Genomic DNA, 27334 nt, shown 5'->3' on the forward strand with positions numbered 1-27334 from the left:
TGATACCATTTGTTTTCAAGGAATTCCGGGCCAGAATAATGCAAAGCCCTATAAGTAATGTACTGGGCTTTGAAACTAACTCTTTTGTTTATTTGGAAGCCAATGCAGTTTCCGTAAGGCAGGTTTAGCTGACTCAAACATAGGAATTCCTGAAAATAGTCTTGCAGCCACATTTTGGAAGGACTGTAGCTTGTTTACCTACTGCAATTGCATGTTCAGATAAAGAACATTGCAGTAGTCTAGTTTTGACAGACTGTTTTTTGTAGGGTTGGGGGGACAAAAGGAAGAATCTGTGGCATGTGCTTGATTCCTCAAAAACAAGATTATTATCTATTAGGGCACCTACATTGTTTACCTTCCTGGCTGGAAAAGGTATGGGACCTAATTCTAATGGCCAGCACAATTATGTCCAAAATTAAGTATCCTTCCCGGAGAGAAGAACCTCCATCTTACTGGAATTTAGTTTCAGACAATTTTCATCCATCCAGTAACTAATAACTAGAATACAATTGTGGAACCAATGGCTGGTACTGTCAGGGGAATCAGAGAAGGAAACTACAAGTTGAGTATCATTGCCATAGGATGTTAAAGAAAAGCCAAATGATTTATTAAAGACTGCAAGGGGTGTAAAAAAAATGTTGAAATGTTTTGGGCTAATTGAAGACCTCTGGGGGACTCCACAAGGCAAAACAAAGGGTTTAGATTCAAACTCCTTCAGGGACACAGTCTGTTCTTGCTCATTCAGGAAGGAACTCAATAGGGGCAGGGCCATTCCCTTGATCTCAATGCTATTGAGATTAAGTGTATGGTTGACTGTATCAAACATTGCTGATAAGTCTAAAAGAATAGGAGCAGCACGGCCACCATTGTCTAGGATACACCTAATCTCAGCAGCCATTATCAACACAGTTTCAGTGATATCTTGATTAAGGCTTTTAATTTAACTCTTGCTGGAAAGGGTATCCTGGAAATGGGGCGAATGCTGTTAGGGTCCCTGGTGTCTAAGCTGGACTTCTTTAATAAGAGAAGTATTGACACTTTTTTCCATAAAGTAGGAAACTGCCCAGTAGTAATCATTTTCTTAAACATTAAAAATTAATGGCAATGACCTCAGGGGTCAGTGGCAATGGTCACAGCAGACAAGGATCATGGGGCGAGCCAGATTTTGTAACTTTAATCAGTTCCATCACTTATCCCTTGCTAAAGGAAGTGAAATCTGTGAGGGTTGAATGTGCCGCATTATGGAGGACTGGCCTTCTTTCCTCTACTAAAGGCATGGAAGATGCAGAAAACTTGTTGAAAATTAATTCAACTTTGTTTTGAAAAAAAAAGTGGTCAAGGAGTTAAAAAAGGAAGAACTAGTTTCCAACATATAATTGGATGGAACAATAGTTATTAGTTTTTGACTGACTCTCTTTCCTGAATTAAATACCTGGATTTTTATTTCCTTTAGCATAGACTTATATACTGTGAGACACTGGTTGCATTTATCTTTTTCTGCCTGACAGTAACCTTTCCTCCAGATTCTAACTTGTTTCCTATAGATTATTTTTTTATTTCTCGGTCTAGCCAAAAACCATGGAGCCAAAGGTTTTCCTCTAAAGTGATAACTTATTTTATCAAGACCTATGGAGTCGGCTGTGGAACAAAGCTAATCAGTAAAATTGGTAGTGAGATGGACTAAATCTCCAGGTTGGCTGTGATTCTGTTAAGAGCTGGTTCAATTGGCCAGGTTCGATTTTAAGCCAAGACCGAGGAGTATGAGAGGAATGGCCCGAGTAGGAGCACGACCATCATGGGTAATGTTTATGTTAAATAGGTCTGCCTTATAGTCCAAACAGCACAGTGTAAGAATGTCCCAAAAAGTCAGCAAAGTAGTCTTAGAAAAAATACCGTCAAGCGTATGGCCGGTACAATGAGTGCCACCCTCCACCAACTGCGTGAGGCCAAGGCACGACATAGCATCCATTAAGGCCTCCGTATCCTTGTCAGAGCATGCCTCCAATTGAAAATTAAAATCTCGTAGCATTGTAAAATTAGATGAATATAGGCTAGATTCCAGGAGGTGCATGACCTCTTGATTAAAAGTAAGTCTAGGTTCAGGCAGACTCGACATAGGTGGCATAGATTTACTGTGGTCACAAAGACACCCAGCCTTCAGGATTTTCCCCTTTGTCTTGTGGAGGAGCTTTCACTGATGCCAACTAAGATTTCAGAACATGGGAAGCATCTCTTGTGGATCAGGACTCACTCCAGTAGAGGTCAGCAACAGGGTTCAAGCAAGTCCAGGCAGTTCCAGTTAGTGGTGGTAACCTTGTCCCTGCAGCTCACACAGGAGGTCACCCAACTGACCCTTGGAGTCGTTCAGGGTAGCATGGGATCAAGGCAAGCAGGGGCAATCTTTTTCAGACAGCTAAACAGTCTTTCCAGCAACAGGGCAGTCCTTCTTCTGAATCTTCCATGGGTCCTGGGAGTTTTCTGATGAGTGGTTCTGAGGGTACTATTTTAATACCCAGTGCCAATTTTTTTGTGGAGAGTTCTCTGACCTTTGCCCAAAACAGGTTTTAGGCAGTTCTTCCTCCGGTCTGGCCCCAAACTGTCTAGGATAGTAAAAAACAAGGGAAGGCCTGCGTCAGGCTCCTCTGTTTGTTCCGCAGGCAATATCCTTTGAAATGTAATTAGGGCAGTGTACAACTGCTTCATGTATAAACGGGTTGCACACCTTCTATTTAACTGATGTTCCTCATGTTTTCAATATCCGAATTCATCTTCTGCGTGCTTTATCACTGGTGACGTGCCTAGCCCAAATGCACGTATTAACTAAACAACATCAACTTGGGGCTATTTTTTAACCCCCAAACCAGTGGCACAGCCAATGTTGCATTTGCAAATATTCTCATTTCTTTAGCATTTATACTTCACTTTACTCCATGTTTCCTCCTCTCTTTTGCTGTACCCATTCAAATCCACATGCAAGGAAATGCAATTTTCTGGGTTTCTCATATTTAAGTGGGCCATCCGAACCTCTTCTCCAAAAACACGTACAAAAGCGAAATTCATCAGAAGCAGTTTTATTAACACCCAATGCATTTCGGGCCTCTAGGGGCCCTTCTTCAGGGGTTACTGAAAATGACAATAGGACATATATTAAAAACCTTCAATGTATGTACACTCAGTCTCTTTATACTGTGCTTATGGTACAAGTTGCACACCGTTTCACTAGTAACTGACATCTTAAACCCTCCGTAATGTTATCTCCTCTGTTCCAAACCAACTGATTCTTTTCATTCATGATTCCTTCACTCTTCCTATTTATGCGTAACTCCCTTTCACTCGGTCACTGACTTCCCTACGATGACCTCATCATCCTGCTCAACTCCCATCCCTGTCCCTCCGCATACTTCCATTTCTCTGGTGCAAGACCCTCCCAGTACGTTGTTCGCTCCTCTCCCCCTCATACCTCCCCTTGCTTAACTACCCTTGTTCCAATCCCTTCATCCCCTTCCTTTCTCTTTTCAACCCCACTGCCTTCCTTCTTACTCCTAATTATCAATTATCACACTTCGTGAAAATACCTTTCTGCCTGATTCCTCCTCTCCCCTAAATGGACTCTCACAATCACCCCTCTCGAGTTACAAACAACCTTTCCTGCTTTCCTTTCTCACGTACCTGCTGTCAATATTTCATCCTCCTCACTTCCTACACCGAAAGGATTTAACTTTGCGTCTTCCTCCACCCTAATTTAAACTCAATCTTCCTCCCCTCCCCCTTCTACCACGTGATGTGTACAACTGCTCCCTTGACAATCTGCCATGCAGACCTCTGGCAGCTACACTCATTTACTATTGTTCACTCTCTAGGTACAATGCACATTCCTGAACAGGAAAACAATTAACATGCCCAAGCAGCTGGAAACTCTCAGGGCCCCAGAAAGTTTAGAAAGGAAAATGCCAAATTTCTAAAAGTGCAATTTTCAAAATTCTAATATATAATCTGATTTTACCATTAAAGAGGATTTTAAATTATGATTCAAATGTAAACAGTATTTCCCAATCTGCTCCCATTCTGAAGTTAGAAATTGAAATAAGGTAATTCCAGTGTTAGTGCTATGGGAGAGATATGCCTTACAACAGTGAAAAGAGTTAGGAGTTTTTCACTGCCAAAACATGTAACTTAGGACCCACATGTTCTACTTTGGAAAATTCATACAACTTGCCCTAGGAGTCTTTGAGGCCTATTTGAGGCATGATTTATAAGTATCAAAAGAGGGAGGATTAGGCCTGGAAAAAAGCTCATTTTGCCAGGTCGGAGTTTAAAACTGCACTTCAGGCTGCAGTGGCAGGCCTGAGATATGTTTTACAGTGCTACTTTAGTGAGTACCACTAGGAGTGCTTCTGACCACTACTGCCATTTAATGTACAGGCCCTGGGAACAAGTAGTACCATTTACTAGATACTTGAAAGTAAAATACATGTGCCAATTAGGTGAAGGCCAATTTTACTATGTTTTTAGGAGGGACCACAAGCCCTTTAGCAATGGTTAGCAGGGGTAAAGGGCACAGAGTCCTCATGGCAACAAAAACAAGTTCAGCAGTGTAAGGGAGTCAATTTGTGGTCTACTATTAATGTCAGTTGTATTCTAATTTCAGTTTATGTAATGTCTCCTTCCAAAAGGAGCTAGACCCCTGACCCTTGGTCAGTGATCAGCTCTTCCCCCGCAGCTCCGCTCATCAGCGCTCGGTCGGGTTTGAGACCTCCTGCTGTGTCCCGATTTTTCATCCTCTCTTTTTATTTTGTTTTGATTGCTCCTCTCCTTCTTGGCTCCTTGCTGAGTGTTCCCACACCTGGAACGCTACCACCATGTTTGCTTTTTTTCCTGCCGTAACCCGCCCCACTCCCACCTCCAGCCACACGCACCTCCCCTACTTAACTGCTGACGGATGCGCAGTCCCGCCGATGGCAAGCCAATGGCGCGCTTAAGGCAAGCCCGTCTGCACCCCTCTGTGCCTGGACCGTGCCCAGCACCAGACCCCTTGGCCCCCGCGAGCGCCACAACACCCGACGCCGCTATGACCCACGGACCCTTAACCTGCCGAAATTGCAGCTACACCTGCCAGCGCACACCTGCACGTCCTGCCCACCCCGCCAAAGCAGACCACAACCATCTCAGATGCATACTGCTCAACACCTGCTCAGTCCACAAGCATGCCGTTGAACTCTGTGACTTGCTTGATTCATCCTCCCCAGACATCGCCTTCCTGACTGAGGCATGGATGAACGCCTTCTCGGCGCCCGACATAGTCATAGACATCCCGGACGGCTACATGATCACCCGCAGGGACTGAAACAACAAACCAGGATGAGGTATCGCCATCGTACACAGGAACACCATCAGAATCTCGACCAACACCGAAGACTCCCTCAACATGGCCAAACACCTACGCTTCCAGCATGCACGCCCTCGCCTCCACAAACTACATTCTGTTCGGAGACCTGAACTTCCACCTTGAGAACGCAAACAACAGCAACTCCACAACCTTGATCAACAACCTCGCCAACCTCGGACTCAAACAGCTCGTAACGACACCCACCCACTCCGCCGGACACACCCTTGACCCCATCTTCTCCGCCAGCAACCAAGTCACCTTCAGAAACACCACAGAACTCCACTGGACCGACCACCACTGCATCCACTTCTCTGTCGAGAAACACACCGCGCACGATCAACCGCAACAAATCCCACAACGCAGCTGGAACAAAGTTACCGAAGACAAGCTTATCACCACCCTTGCCCGAGGCCCTCTATCCGAGCCCTAAGACACCAACGAAGCGGCCACAACTTCAGACAATGAATCGACGACTGCGCCAACACCCTCGCCCTAATCAGGAAACCCTCAAACAGGCGTTCCGACATGAGAGCCATGTGGTTCAACGCCAACCTCCAGGCTTTCAAGCAAGCCTGCCGAAGACTCGAGAAGCAGTGGCTCCATGACCAGACACCAGACAAACACGCAGCCCTCAAGAACGCCAGACGCAAGCACCACCAACTCATCGGATCCACCAAAAGGACCTTCCTCAAGGAGCGCATCGACAACAACGCACACAACAGCTAAGAGCTCTTCAACATCGTGAAAGAACTCACCACCCCCAGCTCCAGCTCCAATGACATCCCGCCGTTGCAAGAACTCTGTGACTCCCTGGCCACCTTCTTCCACTGCAAGATCGCAGACATCCACGACAGCTTCGACACCCAGACACCAACAACAGACGCCGACACCCCCAACTCAATGCCCACCAAACACACCGACCTCCTGCTCTCCTAGAACAACGTCAATGAAAAAGACACCATCAAAAGCAAGAACACCATCCACTCCAGCTCACCTTCAGACCCCTGCCCCCACCACATCTTCAACAAAGCAAGCTCCATCATCGCACTCCAACTCCGGAAAATCATCAACAGCTCCTTCGAAACCGCTACCTTCCCAGAAAGCTGGAAACACGCCGAGATCAACGCTCTACTCAACAAACCCAAGGCAGACCCAAAGGACCTCAAGAACATTCGACCCATCTCCCTGCTCCCATTTCAGGTGAAAGTCATTGAGAAGACCGCCAACAGACAACTGACCCACTTCCTTGAGGAGAACAACATCCTGGACTCCCCCCAATCCAGCTTCTGAAGCAATCACAGCACCGAAACCGCCTTCATCGCCGCCACTGACGACATAAGGGCCCTGCTGGACAACGGCAAAACCGCGGCCCTCATCCTCCTGGACCTCCCGGCCGCCTTCGACACCGTCTGCCACCACACCCTGCGCACACGAACTCCACGATGCAGGGATCAGCGGCAAAACTCTGAACTGGATCACCTCCTTACTCACGGGCAGAACCCAGAGAGTCTGCCTCCCCCATTCGGATCCGAAGCCACCATGATCACCTGCGTCGTACCCCAAGGATCATCCCTCAGCCCGACCCTTTTCAACATATACATTGCACCTCTCGCCAACAACGTCCGAGCGCACCACCTCAACATCATCTCGTAGGCCGATAACACCCAACTGATCCTCTCCCTCACCAAGGACCCGGCCACCGCCAAATCCAACCTCCACGAGGGAATGAAGGCTGTCGCAGAGTGGATGAAGACCAGCCGCCTGAAACTAAACTCGGACAAGACGGAGGTCCTCATCCTCGGCTCCACCCCCTCTCCATGGGACGACTCCTGGTGGTGGGCCACACTGGGAATGGCCCGACACCCACCAACTACCCTCACAACCTGGGGTTCATCATGGACTCAACGCTCTCTATGACCCAGCAAGTCAACGCAGTCTCCTACTCCTGCTTCAACACCCTCCACATGCTCCGCAAGATCTACAGATGGATCCCCACCAAAACCAGAAGGACGGTCACCCAAGCCCTCGTCAGCAGCAGTCTGGACTACGGCAGCGCCCTCTATGTGGGAACCATGGCCAAACTCCAGAAATACAAAACACCTCTGCACGCCTCATCCTTGGAATCCCTTGCCACAGCCACATCACCGACCACCTGAGAGACCTCCACTGGCTCCCGGTCAACAAGAAGATCACCTTCAAGCTCCTCACCCACACTCACAAAGCATTCCACAGCACCGGACCAGCATACCTCAATGCACAACTCACCTTCTACACCCCGAACCACCAGCTTCACTCCAGGGACCTCGACTTCGCCGACGTCCCATGCATCTGCCAAACGAACACCAGCGGCAGATCATTCTCCTGCCTTGCCGTCAAGACATGGAACACCCTCCCCATCCACCTGCGACAAACCCAGGACTGCTGACCTTCAGGAAACTTCTCAAGACCTGGCTGTTCGATCAGTATCTGCTTCTTTCCCCCCGTGCTAGCGCCTTCAGACCGTCACGGGTGAATAGCGCTCTTTACAAATGTTTGATTGATTGATTGAAAAGGTTTCATTTTCAGATCCCCGCTAACCGGCTGGCAACTTTACTTCCAAAGTTAACAATTATAAAAAGGACCTTGAGGCTCATGTTATAATTGAGAAATTGCAAAGGGATCCGTAATTATGGTGCTGATTTCCCAGTTTTATTCTCATCTTGCACATACTCTTTAACCCAGAGGTTCCACCTGACGTTTCTTCCTGGGGAAATTCCCTCAACCGAGGTGTTCGCAAAGGACTCCATTCTGGCCAGTTGTATCATCAGAATGCAAATTAGACTCGTAGCTTAAGCCTCCATCTCAGCTTTGTGCTGTAACAAGGGTGATTATGCCTGTGTCAGACACACTTATACAAGTATGGAAGTCCTCAGGTATTGCAGTCTGGAAAGGGGAGTTTATTTTTACAGAACAATATAGCAACGCCTGGGATGTGTGCGGGCCACTGTTCATATTTCCTGCTCGGGTCTACCATGTCTTGCCTGACAGTCCTGAGTAGAAAAAACACATTTCATGAAAATAAATTTACAAGTTGGTACACACAGGGCTCAAATTATGTCTGTTATTAGCATTCACAAAGAGGCGTAAGTATCCCCCCAACTGCCTATCAAATATGGGGCGACCTGTGCTCCTTTACACAATTTCCACAGCAGTTAAGACTGGACCTTCCGTCTGAAACTTGAGTGTGCAGCTAAGTGTGGGAAACGGGCTCACAAATCTTGGTATGCGTCCAAACATGAAATCTAAGTGGGTGGTCACCACATTTTTTTCAGATTTCCCTGACCACTCACTACCCCACCCCAAGTAAATCTTAAATGGACTGACAATAACGCACAGTTTATGCATACGTATGCAAAATTTGCATTCTAGTGTTTTAGATTTAAACCCTTCTTTGATCATTTGTTACGAGTTTGTTACGCCTGTAAGTTAGTACTGCGTTTCCAAATACCAAGGTGCTAGTATATATTTTGTAAGATGTCTTGGACAGCATGCGTTGCTGCTCATCAGTTAAAATCTTTCACATCTCCAATCCTGGAAATAACAGCTAATATGTGGGATGATGTCAATAAACATAACTTCAGTGTGTTAAGTGGGGCCGATTGGGGGGCGTGGCTTCGACGCCTCTGGAGATGGCCGCCTGACGGAGCTGCTCCGCCGCACCGGGACCTGTTCTTGTCCTATAGGCGCGCTCTTCGTCTCGAATATTGGCGGTAACTACAGCATTCTTCACCGGAGCATGTCCGGATTTCAATGAGCCACTTCTCTGTTAGAAGCGCGGTGTGCTTCACTTTCTTTCTTTTCGTAGTGGACGCGTTTGTTGCAGCGCGCCCGCCATTTTGTGATAATTGCTTCTGAATGCGCTTCGTTCTACACAGACGAGAGTCTACTCACGCCCCATAATGCTGCAAAAACGTTATGAACTTCATAATAAATATTTATGGGGTAATATTCTGGCTACAACAAGAAACTCTGGACTTTATATGACAGGGTTTGCTGCACATTTCATTTCCTGCAATTTTCACCTCAGAATGCCCGCCATTTTCTTTTGTTTGGGACTACTCTCCATCCAGCTCTTTCACTTATGGACACTAATTTCATGACTTTTGGTACTAAACGCATGCGCTTTTTCCACGGTTCATATACCTTAATGAAATAAAGTGCCCACTGCTGTTTATATTGCCTCCTACCAAGTTATTAAGTTTATTTTTGCTGCAGTCTTCACAGTTATGTTACTATTAATGCCAGAGGTTGCTTTACATCCCAGCCAGATCACTATTCAACTGCATGTTAACTGATTACTTTAAAAACTAACTGGCTTTATGTGACAGGATTAATGTATTTCACCTTTTTCTTCATATACTAAGGCTACATCTCAGATTTTTGACTATGTGGTCAGCATTTTCCATTCTTGTTCTTCTATTATGTGTTGATGACACTCGCTCAACTCACTGTTAGTCACATCATTTGCTGATTATTTTGAGGAACTTTTGCTCACGTCTCCTACTAAGTCTATGCTGCGTTTGCTCTACTTTCTGTGAGACTGTCACGTATGGGAAAACTGCGCAAACCACAGTTTGTTTTTGTCTCATCACAACATAGTTCATTGGTTACTCCTCCTTCTTTATCTACATCAGTCTCCCCTTCTACTGCGTTGCAGATGGCAGGAGTAAATTCTAATTGCAGCTCCTCAGCACAATCTACTTCGAATAAATCCTCTCCGTCCACCTCCATATCGAAATGTTTGAAACATGACTCTACATCGCCTGACAAGTCGTCATCTTCCATCTCTATGGAGTTACTTTTGGAGAAGATACGCGCTTTGCGCCCATTTGTGGAAGAAACCAATAATAAAATGCAATTTCTCGAAGAGTGTCTTCAATGGAGCAGCAAATTTCAACGATTCATGACAATCTCTTCTTCTCTTCTTTAGAAAAAACAGTCCACAGCCTTCAACAACACACTGAGGATTTAGAAAATAGAAATAGGAGGAACAATCTACGTATCTATGGTTTGCCGGAGTCTCTGGAAGGTGATGACCCTGTAACTTTCTTCTCCACCTTTCTTCCGAAGCTCCTAGACATGCCATCTACTACCTCACTCAGCATTCAAAGAGCTCATAGGCTCGGTCCTTGTCCACCTCTCTCAACGGCTCCAGGTAAACCACGTGGTGTCATCATTCTCTTTCTGAAGTTCACTGACCTACTCTCAGTTCTCTCTGCTTCTAGGTCTAAAAAGCATCTATCCTGGCTTGGTCAGAAGGTGTTTTTATCTCAAGATGTCTCCAATGCAACAGCCTCCAGAAGTAAAAAATTCCTGAATCTTTGTCCTCCTCTCCGTGCTATTGGCGCCAGATATGGTTTGTTTCACCCATGTATCTTCAAAGTAACATATCAAAATAAAACATGGACTTTTCAAGATCCTGCAGAACTTAAGAACTTTATTCATATTCATACTACCAATGTTATGGAGACCTCTAACTCTTCAAATGGTTGAAAATCTAACCGTTTTTCTTTGGACAAGTTCCTGTTGATGTCATTTCACTGGCTCTGTTTCTTAAGTAATAGTTATGTTCTCTGATATTTTTTTTAGATTTTTCTTATGCAATGTTCATTCTTCAGGTTTATCATATTTCTTGTTTGTTGTTTGTTACACGCTAGCAAGTTATATTTTTCTATCTATATTATTTCAATGTTAATAGTCTTTTTTATTTTATTCATACAGATTTATTTCTGTCTACTCAACTCGTATGATCCCTCTCCTATTTCCCTCGTCCCGATGCGGTTGGACTCCCCAGATGTGGGTGGTTCGTCTTCTTGCAGTGCCTTGTCCCTGCCCCATTATTTGTCTTTTTTTGTCTCCCTCAGGTATGTTTTTTTCAGTCATCCTTTTTGGATATGTACTGTCTGCTTGTATTTTTTCTCTTTTTCCTTCTCCCCCCTTCTCTTTCCTGTTACCTCTCCTCTAGTGGTCATACTCTTCTTTTTTCTTCCCATGCTCGCTTCTTCTCATTTCCCGTATGAGTTTTTCATATGTCTCTTCTCTTGTTCCTTCTCTTCACTCCCTTTTTCCCTCTTTCTCCTCTACCCTGTTTTCATTTTATTTATTGTCATTCACGTTCATGTTTCTATGATTGTATTTCATCTTCTTCTAGTTTTTTCATGTTTTTACATTCAGAGTAATTTCATGGAGTGTAAAGGGTTTTATTAGTCCCATTAAAAGACAGAGAATCCTTTCTCACCTAGCTTCTTACAATCCTGATATAGTCCTCTTACAGGAAACCCACCTTACAGAAGATGAATCACTTAAGCTAAAAAGAAGCTGGGTAGGTATGGTTTTATTCTCTCCGTCTACAAATAAAAAAAATGGTGTTGCCATTCTATGTCATAAAAAATTGAAGTATAAAGTTTTATCGCAAGAATATGACACAGAAGGTAGAGGAGTATTAGCTAAACTGTTAATTAATTCTGTTCCTTGTTATTATGTTATGTTATTAAATCATTTATTGAGCGCACTAACACTGATTAGTTTTTTGGCGCTAAAATTGACAGTAACACAATCGAAGGTAGAAAAAGATGGATTAAAAAGCTTGTCTAAAAAGCCAGGTCTTCAGTGCTTTCCGGAAAGGTAAGAGATCTTTTCAGGACCGGATTTCCAGGGGAAAGGTGTTCCATAGGCAGGGGGCCAATATGGCAAATCTACGTCCACCAGAACGTTTAAGTTTAAAGGGAGGGGTCTGGAGAAGGCCTAGGTGGAGTGAACGAAGGTTACGGGAGGGAACGTATCTGGTGATTAATTGATTAATGAATTTAGGGCTTTTGCCGTGTAGTGACTTAAAGATCATACAACCTGCTTTGAAGGAACAACGTTGTATGACCGGAAGCCAATGCAGCTTGATAAGGAGAGGAGTCGCCGCCTGCCACCTTGGTTGCTTCAGGATCAACCTAGCAGCATAGTTCTGCACCATCTGGAGACGCTTGAGTAAATAGTTTGGGAGACCCAGGTAGATGGCATTCTCGTATTCCAGATGGGACAGAACAGTGGCGATCACAACCTGGGTAATAGCTTCTGGCGTTAATAGTCGCCTGACCTTCCTGATTTTTTTTAGCTGGTAAAAGCATTTGGAGACCACTTGTCCCACTTGTGCTTTTAGTGAAAGGTCACTGTCCACAATGACTCCAAGCGTTTTAGCCGATGGTGATGGTTGCGGAGCTTGACCCAGATCTGAAGGCCAATAGTGAGGACCCCAGTACTTAGCACTATCCCCAGTCAGTACCAGTTCGGTTTTACCTGGATTTAGTTTCAGCTGATTTTGATCCATCCAGGATTTAATAAACCTCATGGTTGACTGGAAATGACTCATAGATTTTTCGGAATTATCAATGGTGAAGAGTAGCTGCAGGTCATCTGCATAATTAAAAACTCTCACCTGTTTGTCCCTCAAGGTTTGTATAAGGGGGAGTATGTATATGTTAAAAAGATGGGGTGACAGGGAGGAACCCTGTGGCACTCCACATGAGATGGACTGTTTAACACCGATCAAGTCCCCCAGACGCACCGCTTGGGAGCGATCCTCCAAGAACGACCTCAACCAGCAGGCCGCCACGCCCTGTATGCCGGCCTGTCCGACACGGTCAACCAGGATGTTGTGGTCGACCGTGTCGAACGCGGCCGACAGGTCCAAAAGCACCAGGGCCTGGGGAGAATGTCTATCTGCGCAGTCTCGAAGTGTGTCCAGAACTGCAGTGACCACTGCCTCCGTAGAGTGTGCAGGCCGGAATCCAGCCTGATGAGGGTCAAAGCAGGAGGACTCCTCCAAAAAATTAGAGACAGTTTTCGCCACGTGTGCCTCTAGAATTTTTGCCAAGTAAGGCAATAAGGAGATGGGCCTGTAGTTTGCCTTACATCCAGGATCCGCCCCGGGTTTTTTTAATAGAGGTATGACCGTGGCTTCTTTGAAAGCGGACGGGACTATGCCCGACAAGAGGGAGTCATTTAGAAGGGCAAGAACAGGGGTTGGATAGGTGGAAAAGCATTCTTTCAAGATTCGAGGGGGACAGATATCCAGTGGGGAGCCAGATTTGACTCTCATCATTAATTCCAAGAGCTGGCCAAGAGTTATGGGTTGAAAATTGGTAAGGGTGGCAGAGCCAGTCTTTATTGCCATGCCGGTCGTGATTAGGGTCTTTGATTGGGGAATGCTAGTTTTTATGTCTGTGATTTTGTCACTAAAGTAAGAATTCAGTGAGTCACACAGACACTGAGTGGGGATTACTTTAGGACGGACATTCTCCAAGTTGGTCAGCTCATTAAAGACAGAGAAGATATCTTTAGATTTGTTTGATGAGTCTAGAATACGAGAAGAGAAATACTCCACCTTTGCTGCAGAGATGGCATTCATATATTCCTTCCTCGCCCTAGTATATTTAATTTTTCCCTCAATGTCATAATCACGGCGCCACAAGCGCTCAAGATGACGAAGAGTCAGTTTCCTGCTTTTCATGTCGGCGGAAAACCATCTATTGGCATCCGTGCGCCGTGCAAGTTTAATTCTTTTGTACGGGGCATGGAGATTGCTGGCCGCTTGTAGCCAGTCGGTTAGAGAAGAAACTGACAGATTTATGTCATTGTCCAAGGAGGGGACATCATTAGCTAATGACTGTAAAAAAGCAGTCTTAACCATAGCGTTCCAATTCCTGGCTAATCTGCCGGCAATTGGCACAGTGGTTCTGATTTGAGTAACACAAATCTTAAATTTAAGGATAAGATGGTCTGACCATAGACAAGGCAAGGTTAGCGGGGAGGTCACGCAAGTTGTATTAGACCACACCTGATCCAATATGTGTCCTCTATCGTGAGTGGGGGAGAGCACCAGTTGCTTGAAGTTGAGGTTAGACAGAAGGTCAGTCAGTTCCGCCGATTGAGAGCCCTCTGATGGGTCTTTGTACCAGTAATTGAAATCACCTACTAACATAACCCTGGCGTGATCCAAAGCTAGGTTAGCAACTTGCTCACTAAAGGCCATGGGAAACAATGGCATTGAGGTGGGCTGTCTATACAAGAGGACACATGCTATAGTCATGTGAGGAATGGCAATTTTTAGTACAAGATTATCTGTGTTGGCTAGTGTCAGACAGGTAAGAGTAGTGACATCCAGGCTAGAGTGGATAATCGCCGCAACTCCACCTCCTCCTTTCACGCTGGCGCGGTCTGCCTGGATAATATAGTAGTCAGGTGGTAGAGCTGCTATGATATCGGGTGCTGAGGTAGGAGATAGCCACGTTTCTGCCAGCAGAAGGATGTCAGGTTTCTCCGTGTCGAGTAACAGGAAGATGTCCATCTGATGCTTGACAAGGGAACAGGTGTTGAGGTAAAGGATAGCGAGCGAATTGGGGGGTGGATTGGATGGAGCCGAACATGCTGCACGGGTGGAAAGGTGACAGCCTTGGCTCAGGATACCATGCTTACAGAGCTGGTGGAGTGTATCCTTTGATAGAAGTAAATGATCATTGTTCTTATTGCACTCCAAAAGGTAGGCCCTGGAGTAATGGAAAGTTTGGGTATTAACTGTTTTTAATATTTATGGTCCTACACAGCCTGACTGTTCTTTTTGGCCTTTGATTACACAAAAATGTATTCAATTTCGAGATGATTTGTTTATTCTGGGTGGTGACTGCAACCAAGTTGTAGACCCTTTTCTGGATCGCAAGTCGACAGTCCGTTTTATTCCCAATAAGACTCATAAACACTTTCTTGACACTATTACTCAAACACATCTCATTGATTCTTGGCGACTTTCTCATCCTGATACTCTTGACAATTCTTTTTTTTCTCCTCCTGATGAACTCTTCTCTCGTCTAGACTACATCTTTCTGTCACAATCTTTGTCTCAAAATGTACACTCTTTCTCTATCAAACCTATAGTTATCTCTGATCACGCTCCAATTGTAACAGACCTTGATTTACTCCCTTCACATCCAAAATCTTCCCTATGGCGCTTCAACAATTCCCTTCTAACCGACCCTTTATTCTCCTCCTCTTTTCGTTCCTTTGTTAGTGAATTCTTTCTTCTTAACCGTGATTCTAACATCTCTCCCCATATTATTTGGGATTCTTTTAAAGCTACTGCGCGGGGTTTCATTATTGACTTTGTCTCTAAGAAAAAGAAACGCTTTCTTCAGAAACGGAAAACTGTCTTAGCTCAAATTAAACTTTTGGAACATGAATTTAATACATCCTCACAAAATTCCATTTCACCAGAGTTGATGCGAGCCAAACTTGAGTTTAACAAAACTTCTACTGACAATGCTTCTTCAATACTCCTCCGTAGCAGTGCTCGTTATTATGGGGGTCATAATAAAGCGGGGAAACTTTTAGCAAATTACCTTAAAACACATAAAGAACGTACTCTTATTGATTCAATTTACTCTTCCGACAATTCTCTTTTACATAAAGATCAGGAAATACTTGATGAATTTAAAAGTTTTTATCAAAATCTCAACACACCAGATTCTCCTCCTACTCCTTCTCTCATCCAGTCCTATCTTGATAAACTACCTACTCCCTCTACTTCTCATCTTAATCTTCTTGACCTTGAAAACAATCTTTACCTGAATGAACTTTCCAAAGCTTTAAACACCCTTACTAAAGGGAAAACGCCATGGATCAGATGGTTTTTCTGTTGAATTCTACCTACCCTTTTCTGACTTGTTACTCCCCAAACTTTTAATACTTTTCAACTCATTTTATTCAGCTGCTAAGGCAGAAGGCACCTCTCAAGAAGCGACTATCTGCCTCATTCCTAAAGATGGCGGTGATCCTCAATTTTGTAAAAATTATCGCCCAATTTCTTTAGTTAATGTTGACTATAAATTATTTGCTAAATTGCATGCTTTACGTTTAGATCCTATCATGACCCATCTTATTGGATAAAGAGCAATGTGGTTTCATAAGGGCAGACTTACTTCCGATAACTCTCGTATTTTCTCAATGTTTTAAATAAAGTCGCCTCTCTCTCTATTCCTTTGGCCGCTATCTCTGTTGATGCCGAGAAAGCTTTTGATAGAGTAGACCGGACCTTTTTGTTTTCCTCATTGCGCTGGCAAGGGTTCCGTCCTAAATTCATATCACTTATCTCCTTGTTGTACTCTGCTCCTAAAGCCTCGATCTTAGTTAAAGGTCGCGTTTCATCTTCTTTTCCTCTCCAACGTGGCGTTCGTCAAGGATGTCCCTTATCTCCTCTTCTCTTCATTCTAGCCCTTGAACCCTTTTTGACTTCTATCCGTAATAATGATTCTATTTCCGGTTTCCCTTATGGTGATCATCAATTGAAACTTTCAGCATACGCGGACGATATTCTTTTATTTATCTCTGCTCCTGAAGCATCTATTCCGCCCTTACTTCTTGAATTTAATTCCTTTTCGCAGGTTTCCGGCTACAAGATCAATTCGGACAAGACCAAAATTCTCCCTCTCACAAAATGCTGTCTTCCACATTTCTTCTCTTCCACTGGATTTGCTTGAAACAACTCAAAAATTAAATATTTAGTCATATGGTTCTCCAATTCCATAACCTCTTCCGTTAAATTGAATATGTCTGCTGTCCTATCTCGAATTGAGAAATCATTCTCCTCTTGGAATCCTCTTTTTCTCTCTTGGTGGGGCCAGTTGGATTCAATTAAGATGATGATTGCCCCAATTTTAATTTATATCCTCTCCATGCTCCCCGTTCATATCCCTTCTATCTATTTTAAACTAATTGATTCATCTCTCTCTAGATTTCTCTGGAAGAATAAAAAATCCAGAATTGCCTTATCTTCTCTTCGGAAGCCAAAATCTAATGGCGGTGTGAACTTCCCGGATTTTCGCCTTTATCATAAGTCTTTCTCCTTGCGTCAGGCCTCAAGATGGCTTATATCAGATGTTTCCTCTTTTACTCCTCTTTGGCTCGACATTGAACGAGTCTTATTACTACCATTTTCCTTCAAACAAGTTATGCGTTTTTCTGCTAAAACCTCCCATACTTTCCTACCCTTATTTAGACATACTTGTTCTCTCCTGAAACCTTTGGTCCACCCCATTACCATTTCCCGTGAATCTTTCCTAGACTCTCCTATTTGGCACAATTCGCTTATCCTCCTTCACAATAGACCCATTTTCTGGAAGGCATGGAGATTAAGGTTTTTTTTATGGGTTAATCAATTTTTTGATGGAGTTTCACCTTGTTCCTTTTCCCAATTTCAATCCCTGTTTCATTGTCCTTGCTCCTTTTTACAGACGTTTACCACTCTTATGGCGATTATTATTGACGTATACTATTCCCTTCCCTCTTCATCTTTACCTGATATCCAAAATCCTCATCTCAAAATACTTTTTACTCTCTCCAAAGGTTCCCTTATATACAAATTCTTTTCAGCTTCCAATCCAGATCGCGCTAAATCCAAATTGGAACTTTCTTGGGAATTGGATCTAGGATGTGAATGGTCTATTATTTTTTGGGATAAACTTTGGTCTAGATCTTTAAAAATTTCTCGCTCTGCTTCTCTTACCCAATCTATGTTTTTCCTTTACCACAGACTGTATCTCACCCCTGCTTCTCTTGCTCGCATTTCTTCCTCTGCTGACTCTAACTGTTGGACTTGTGTTCTTCTAATGCTAACCTCCTTCACCTTCTCTTTCTCTGTCCCTCAGTCATCGATTTCTGGGAGGAAGTTTGGTCTTACATTTCTCGGTTGTTTACAATTTCCATTCCTTATTCTATACCTCTCCTCTTTGCTGGAAGTCGTTCTGACTCTCTAGACATTTCTCCACATGAACATGGTCTTTTTGACCTAATGCTTGCTTTGGCCTTCCAACATATCTCCTTTAACTGGAAAACTCTCACAAAACTCTCTATACAACATTGGTGGAATACCCTCTGTCATTTTCATAGACTTGATATTGCGTTTGCCTCTTCTTGCAAACCAACCATGAACAGGGTTCTCTTTTGGTTGCCCCTGACCACATATCTAGATCGAATTGTTTTACATAATACTTCTCATATAACTTTGGAAAACTTCAAACCGCCTTGAATGATTTTAACTCTGTTCTTCATTATTTACCCTGTTAAACTAAGTTATATATTTACTTATTAGACTATTTATATTTATTCATCTACAGTATTCAATCTAATATGTTTTCTTTCTGTTTTCTCTCTTCTATCATGGTATCACTATCCCCTCTCCTTCCCCTTCCCTTCCCTCTTCTGTCCTTCCTTCACTTTTTTCTCCTTGCTTTCACCCTATATAAATCCCTTAAACTACTTTTACTCTCCGCTTCTAGATATCGGCCAATTTCCTTGTTATACTGTTGAATTTGAATTCTTTTTGTATATTGCTGATGTTTTTATGTCTCAACAAACTTGCTAATAAAGCTATTCAAACATAAAAGAGGGGCTGATTGGCGCCGGGTGCTGTTTTTCATTTAATGGCTATTCTAAAGAACCCCACAATGTCTCTCACAAGTTAACCATAAATTGCCGAGCATCTGTTTCCGCTGCCTAAACGGCTCCGTAGCCAACTGGACTCACATAATTGGTCAGTGCCATCTTGTGAAGGTGTTTTGGAATGAAAATCCTGGAGTCTGAATGGCAAGTTGTGCTGGTTCAGAGTATTTGGTTGAAGGTTTTGGAATATGACCGTCTTTGGGCCTAAAATGGGTAACATTAGTTTACATTGCAATTGCGTGGCCAGATCCCTCCTGCTCTAAAAATGGTGAGCACACCAGATTTCACCAGTAAGGGAGTGGTTTCGGAAATTGTGTCAAACTCGAAATAGTGAACAGCTGTATGCACTTCGTTCCGGGGGGGATCAAGAAGTTTGAGAAAATGTGGGAGGGGTTTCTTAAGCTGTAATTGAGGGCATAAGGGATAGAGTAGATGATTCGATTGACATATCGCTATTTTGCACATCTCAATTCTGTTTGCACTTTGGACACTTGTCAATCGTAGGAGAACATTAGAGCCATTTGTTTTATTTTATGGTTTTATTTCATGCGGACTCTCTTTTCAGTTAGTACTATCCTCATTTATAATGCATATTATGTCTTGGACTATGTATGTCGTATTTATTGATGGCTTGTGCATGTACAATATTTATTCATTGGTGCAAATTGACAGATTGTAATTATATTTTGGATCTCAATAAAAATGTATTATAAAAAAATAATCTCCAAGCACAATCTTTTTTTATATCAATGCTACTTCTGTGTGCATAACCCTAATCTGACAGAAGACAGAGGGGAACTGTAGAAAAATACTTAATGGAGTCAGAAAGAATCGCTAAAGTCAATGAAATGTGAATCACAATGAAATCTCAGAATAAGGCAGCTACACAGAAATTGAGAAAAATACGTTAATCACCGTATCACAGCAATATTTTTATTCGCATACCCAACTGCATTATTTTGCACAGTATGAAATTAAGTTCTTTTATTTCGAAATTTTATGCAGCACCTACTTCTTTGCGAAAACAGTAGTAACACAAGCCTTTTCTGTAGGAATTGCTCTGCATGGATATTGCTTGTTAAATTTGAAACAGTCATAGACGACAAATGTCCACTCCTTAATGTGTCATTGCTTTTACTGCTGAGATAAAGCATAGGTTCCTTGCAGACCAGCCAGATATCTTCTACATGGAGCTGCCAAAGAGGACAAATGACGTGGAAACAACTTACCGAACATTCTGTAAAATTCAGCTATCAAACTTTGAGGTGAATTACTCATTCTTTAACATTGAACAACAAAAATGATCACCTCTACGTACAGAAAATCAATAGTCTATTTAATTTGCATAAAATGCTAGAACATTTGCATATACTGAAGTACCACTGCATGCCAATATCCATTCTGTAGCATTTCAGAGACCCATAAACACAGCATTTTTAGTGCAAGGCCTGCTACATTTCACAGCGTCATGCAGTAAATGAGCTGTAAATCCGCGTGGCATATGAAGTGCTGAGTATTTCCAGTTCATCACATTGCAATATGGCTATGAATGTAAGCGGGAAGCTTTTTTATGACCATATATATACCATAGACTAACAAGCAATCATACCTAGTGCGTCTTATTTTTTGTTTTGGAATGCCCCGGCTGTGTAGAGTAAGGATCAAGTAGGCCTACTACAATGTAGTAAGTTCAAACACAGGGACCGTGTTTGCACCATACAGTTCTCCAGTTCCGGGACATTTTGCACTCGGCAGTTTAGCATATATGGTCTGAAATGCCGCCGTGACATTTCACACGCTTAAAGCAACAACAAAAAAATCATGAATTGACTAACCAGTGCCAAAAAACACAGGGGCTTATTTACAAGGCCCTTGCACCACTTTTGCGTCATTTTTAACATGGGAAAAGTGACGCAAAAGTGCCGCAAGGGGCTTGTAAATCTGCCCCACATTGTCTACCAAAGTCAGTGTTAAAAAGGGGGTTATAAATTTGGGTGGATGGGAATCAACCACAAGTTGAGAACACAAACCTGCCTGGGAATAACACAGTTTCAGTGATTTAAACCTGGGTTCAAGCCCCTGGTAGCTAGGGTACAGAGCAGACATGCTTCACTTAGAAAAATTTGTTGAGTACTTAGAAGTAAAAAACTGTTAAAATGTCAAAACGCAACTCAATAATATTCACATAACCTAAATCTAGAGAAAGATTAATAAACAACATAATGTCAAACGATAAAAATCCAATAAAGGGAACGAAGAAAAAGAAAGCACCAATCAGTAGTAGCTGCTGACAGATGACTGGGACCCAGGCACACTTTGCAGGTTCATTATGGTCTAAGAATTTACCTTCTTACTTAGGCCCTCATTTATTGGCAGATGGCCCATTGTTCTTCCAGGGTGATGGACTAAACTATTCTGTCACCCTGGTGGAGGAGCCACCCGACAGATTTATTAATTACCACCAAACTTCCAGGTGCTTATCGTGCATTGGCAGAAACTGTTGTCACATCATTACCTGCCAATATATTTTTTGGTTTTGTACAGGGCTCTGTCAGCAGCACAGAGCCATATATAATCCCGTACAACTGATAACCCTTCGTAGAAAATTGTTATCCAGAGATTTTCATTATTGATTTGTGCTTTCATATCACTAGAGAAGTAATTTAGCTTGGGAAGACATTGCTGCTCCATGCCTAATTTTTCTGGATGGCATTTCTAAAAATGACGGATGTGTTGCAGTGATGATGTAACATTTCTGGATCCATGATACCTATATACTTTATTTTGTGTCAAAACATTGGTTTTGGGGGTCAAGTAGTCTTATAGAGACAGAAAATAACAACCCCTCCTCCATTTTCCAAAATGGCGGTATAAAAGATGAAGAAGACATAGAAATCAAACAAATATTAATGCTTTTTTAATACTTTTATGTATAAACCAAACAATGTTTATGATCTGAATATGAAAAAAAAATGTTTATCACTCCTGTTTTAGAATCATTTTCGAAGTTATTTGTTTTTGTCATTTGCTCATGGTACATTTGAAGAATGTTGAACATTTGAGAAGAGCATATAGACAGGTACATCTTTTTGCAGCACACATTTTGCAAGTACATGTGTGTTTAACTTCTGTGGGTAAAGGCATTAGAAATTTCATAGGTTTAAGCACGCCATCAATATCCTCCAAAACAAATTCACACGGTTCTTTCTCTACATATGCATGATCAAAAGCATTTACACATCTTCTGATCAAGTAGAATGCTCTCTTAATATGCCCATCTACAAAATATGATGTCAGTGGAAGGTTACTTAGGGGGAATGATTTCTTGGACTCACTGAACGGCAGATCATCAGATGAATGACAGTCAAAACTCATTTTCGGCAGAAGCACAAGGTATTTTTCCAAGTCTTTAAAGTAACTTCTTCTTCTGTCTCAGCATATCCTTTTAGAAACTTCACAGGTTCAGCAGTTAAATCTCCAAGCTTTGTTCACATTTTGCTCATAGTATCATCACCCATAAGAATATGTGCCTTAATAAGAACACTGGACATCACTGGGTCAAGTTTCTTGTACAGAATATGAAGCAGGATTGAGTGTCTTTTCTCGCCTGTTCCATAACATATCCAGAACTCTGACAATCCCTGAGTTATGAACATTGCAACAAATCTAAGTACCACAATAATAACATCTGTGTCATTTGACAGTGTAATGACTTAATTGGAAATAATTTGAACAGTCCACTCAACATGTAGCACAACACAAAGGTCAGCTTCCTCCAATTGGTTGTTAAGTTCTTGACCAATATTTCCCGTACCTTTCGAATATATCTCCGCAGGCACCAACTCCTCATTCAGAATCATTCCACTTGAAATAATTGGAAATTCTGTGTTCACTGAAAGATAAGCAGTGTTTAGCCGAGTGAACATCTCCACGTTCATCTTGTTCGATATTGATGACCATAATTTATCAAGTTGCACAGGTACAGGTGTCGAATTTTTGATTCTCTCTGATTCCTTGACAGATAGTTCAAGATAACTGTCAAAGACAATGTGCAGTTCTTTCAATGTGCACACTGACTTTGATACCTGTAGAACAATCTGAATGACCTCTTCGAAGTTTTGCATGGATGAAATCTTGACCATTTGCAATTGTGACACATAGTCGACACAAAACAGCAGTTTATAATGAGGACACCTTTTGTTTGGTCACAAAGTTGTGTAGTTGCACAGGTTTAGTCATTTGAAAGAGGTTTCCTTGTGGCCGCATGAAAAGAAGAAGGCTGTCAACATGTTTATTAAAACATTCCCCTCTCTTTCCCACAAGTTTGTGATGAGAAACAGTTTCACAATGGCCAATTAATTTAGAATTTGTCATCTCTCTGAAAACATTGCAAATGGTAAACTAGCTGCCATTAAGCAACATATTCACTTTTACATGTCTGACCAGAAATTCCCTTGGAGCTTTCTATGATCTCTGGATCATCTGTCCCAGTTTCATATCCGGAGCCAAAGCATTGAAATTTCCCTCTCTGTCTTTCACCACATAATGTCTTTGGAGGAATTTTCTTTAGAGGTATGGTGTTTCCACCTTTAGCTTCCTCACTCCTTCCAAGTACCAGAACCCATATCTCAGGTAGTTTATGCAATCAGATTTGCAAAATGAAGTAATCAGTAACTCCACAGTCTTCACCTGCAGCTCCCAATCACCTTCTCAATCATCTTGTAGCAAGTTTTTTCAATAGAGCTATCATGTGTAAACCATTTCTCCAGTAATTGCACATTTCTGATTTTTCTTCACTTTCTTTGACAAACTCTGCAAACTTGTTTTTCAGGGATTCTGATGTTGAATTGAGTGTGTTGAATCTTGCCTGGCTTTGCATTATGTCTTTTGAATGAAGTGCATCCTGTGCCTTGTTAACTTCTGACATGAGATATGCAAAACCTATTTGTCATTCTTGTTCCTGAAAGCATTCAAACGCAATATTTCTATAGCCCCAGATATGAAGAGCATACCTTGTAATGAACTAACATAATGAGTTCCGCTCAATACTGACTGGCCAGTCTTGCTTCCAAAGATTTCAGCCTAGATAAGTGCTTTATCTATGCCATATCCACAGAGTTAACTTCCTGCACACCGTAACTCAACTTTTGTCATGTGGAAAGAAGCCATCATTGTAAAAAGATCATCAAATTCTACTGGATTACTTATACAAATGTCAGCTACACTGTGGAAAACACCTTCATTGCAGAACATTAGCAGGATAGGCTAGTCATCAAGCTGAGCTGGCACATTTTGGAAATGTTTTTAGAGCCGTGTATGCTGTTAAGTAGTTTGTGACTGGAGATGGTATTACTGGTAAAATCCTAACCCTTTTCAGTGGGACGGTATTCTGGGAGATCAGAGCATGAATTCCAGCCAACTGAGAAACTGGCTTTTCTTCATCCTTCAGGATGCACCAAATAAGCAGTATTATAAATTCAATTAAATCAGCTTTGCAGGCCACAGCATCAGGTACAAAAAGGTCCATGTCCTCAGTCACTTTGAAGCTTTCTGGTAGACTGGGACATATTGATGGCTTGTAGTGCTTTTGCACATGTTGGCAAGGCAGTTGGGTTATATGTTTGCAGCTTTGTTTGTTTATGCCTATTGCTGACACAGCTTGTTTTCCAGCAGCTGCTTCCTTGGTACAGTCTTGAGAAAGCACCATGGAAGTATCATGTGTGCTGGATGTTCCAGACAAAGAAGAGATGTCTTCAAAATCAAAATTATCAAGAGCAGCAATTGTAAATCCTTACCATTGTAAAGTGACTTGGAAGTGGTGTGCTCTCGGAGTCACAAGATTTTACAGCATGAGTTGCTAAGTTCCTGCTCCGTACTATGTCATTATAACTTGTTGATACACCAATCCTATTCATTGAAGTTATTAGCGCTCTGCTTCATAGATTGGGTGGGCAGTCATCATGTGTAGTGGAGTTTTCTTTGTGCCGTGATGTAATTCATAAAACATGATTCCAAAAATACAGTACATTTGCAGAGCATAAGCCTGTCAGTTCATGGGATTGTTTTCCACTTCTTTGCTTATATCTTCAAAGCTATCATCGATGTTGATGGTTTCTGTTCTGAACTCAAGAACCTTAGTTTGTAGCAGCTTTGCTGATATTAAACAATGATGTAAAAAATGTTAAGACAATATCAGGCATTCTTGCTGACTCCGATGATTTGTGGAGCTATGTGGCATCACAACATTTGTCATTCAGTCCAAAATCTAAGTCTTTCAGGACGTTTCGTAAAATGATTCATGCTGATTTTACTTCATCCTGTGATCTTATTTTGGCATCAAGAACTTCAGGAGTTCAATCAGCTAAGAATACCATAAGTATAATCTTAATGTTATTATTATGGATCAATACAGTTTCATCAATGTTGAACATTATTTCTCTGATGTCACTGAGTGTGACTCATAGCCAGCACCCAAAAGTGGCTTTAAAACTTCATTTGCTTTTTCAAAGAGTGCTAACGTAGCTGAAGGCTGGAGGTTGCGTTGCTGCTGGGAGCTCATTGTACGTTCACATTTTTCTAATGTATACACACTTGCAGTTCGGTTGGGCATAGAAATCTGCTGAAAATACATTCACCTCGCTGTTTCGATCATCTACTCAGCTGAAAATGTATCTTGGAAGAAACTAGCTGTAGATAAAGACATGTTTGCCCTTTGAGGCTCAGATACTCTGTACATTGTTCTTTCATCAATCTCTTTTCCCCTTGTTCTGGCTAAACCACAAATAACACAATGAAGATCCACTGCCTTCTGATCAGTTGTTGGAGGTGGACGAGGGGTAGCCATCGATTTTCCAAGTGGATGGGCATTGGGTTTGGTTGTCGTCGCTTTTTGAAAACACTCAGGGGTATATTCACAAGAATGTGTGATGACAACCGCAAGAGTAGCTTAACGCAACTCTCAACATCGCAGCCTATTGTGGGAAAATCACGCCGTGCCAACCAAGTATTCACAACGCGGCGGTAGCATGCAATAGTCACCAGATAACGCGTCAAATGGCAGCGCAAAAATAAACCGCCACACCGCAAAAATTCGAAACGCAAATGCAAAAATCATGCGATGAGGCCAATAGCGGTACAAAAAGTAGCGAAAACCAGCCACAGGCTTGCAAATCCCACGCGTCTGGTGGGAAAATGCACCATAAAAACCACAAAAACAACACACCAGAAACAAGCCAAAGCACGTAGCAACATGGATGCACCATGACCGATTGCAGAGGCCAACCCGAAAGAGGAAGAGGAAGACGGGGTGCAGTTTGCAGCAAAACCAGATCAGCGTCACGGAGGTGACAGAACACTACCAGCAACTGACCCACAAGTAGACCATCTGGAATGCAGTCGGAGTGCCAAGGAGGCCAATCGAGGAGGCCAAGAGGCGCTGGCATGATGTGACAACCTAAACTAGGCACAAACCCGCTGCCAACAGGAAGGCTGCAACGGCGAAAGGAGGTGGCAGTCCTGCGCCACAGGAGGAGGTGGAGGAAACCGAGGCCACAGTCATCAGTGTGGAGACGATGCAAGGAGTAGGGAGTACGGACACAGCTCGAGAGGACCTGACACAACATCAGCAGGGTGAGTAACGACCAGGGACTGGGGAGACGGGGGGAGATGGGCACAATGGCACAAAAGTACAAGGAGGTGTAGCACACTGCACACCCACAATTACCCTGGATCATGTCCCTCATCCCCTTGGCACACTACAGCACACACATAGCAAGAACAGAACACCCACATTGACGACAACGTGGTACAATGCGCAAAGCCGACACTGCAGAACAGGTGACACAACTGGCTCCGCACATGCACAAAAACAAGCCTACTACATCCGACAGAGCAGGAAACTGTGAAATGGAAATGCACGCATACCACCTCACATCTGTCATGTAGTCCAAATGTACACTGTCCCGCAGCAGTATTCAGCACCTCCCAACAGTCACAATGTACATTGTCATACAGTCTGCATGTAACCCAGAACAATGCACCAACATACATGTCAACACAACGTTAAAATGCATCTCCCCTTCACATTGCAGAGGGGCACACAACACCTGCAGCACAGCACAGAAGACAAGACATCTGTGATGCTGGAGAGGACCACCACACCTTCGACACCGACGCCCTACAACAGCCCATGGACATCCCACGCAATCCACCACCAGGACCTGGGCAGCCAAGCTACTTAGAGGAGAACACTGAGCTTGCAACAGACCACACAGCAGGAAGCACCCACAAACACAGCTGGCTCACAAGACTTCACCCACCCACACATGGCACCCCAATGACATATGTCAGCATGCCAAAAGGAGGTGGCCGAACAGGTGTGGGTGGGCTCTGAACCCATGGAAGTCAAACTAGATCACATACGTTGGTGTC

The sequence above is a fragment of the Triturus cristatus genome, chromosome 5_2 (genome assembly GCF_964204655.1).
Source record: "Triturus cristatus chromosome 5_2, aTriCri1.1, whole genome shotgun sequence".
NCBI classification, from domain to species: domain Eukaryota; kingdom Metazoa; phylum Chordata; class Amphibia; order Caudata; family Salamandridae; genus Triturus; species Triturus cristatus.